The sequence below is a fragment of the Agrilus planipennis genome, unplaced genomic scaffold, assembly GCF_000699045.2.
Source record: "Agrilus planipennis isolate EAB-ADULT unplaced genomic scaffold, Apla_2.0 scaffold143, whole genome shotgun sequence".
Classification (NCBI taxonomy): Eukaryota; Metazoa; Arthropoda; class Insecta; order Coleoptera; family Buprestidae; genus Agrilus; species Agrilus planipennis.
This window is the reverse complement of record NW_020438887.1, coordinates 398,171-398,521: the sequence shown is the minus strand read 5'-3', so window position 1 is coordinate 398,521 and position 351 is coordinate 398,171.

Here is a 351-nt window from a genome sequence, read left to right as displayed (position 1 = left end):
TAATATATAAAATTTTTAAAAATAAATATGTAAGATCAGTGGCGCAGCTACCGGAGTTATTTTTCTACAATCTACACATTTCGTCTTATCGATTTAAAGTAGGTCCGTCGAAAAACATCTTGAGATCTGACAATCTTTCGTTTTTGTTCCTAGTCCTAGTCATCAATTCGTTTCACTCAAAACTCAGTTTCTTTTAATGTTTGCTTTTTTCAAATAATTAATTCTATTGTCCCATAAATGTTTACACTTTTACCCGGAAATGGGTCAGATGGTCAAATCTTAGACTATTGACCAAGGGCGGCCTTTGGGGGTGGCGAGCAGGGTAATCGCTCGTGGCCTCGCGCACTCGCG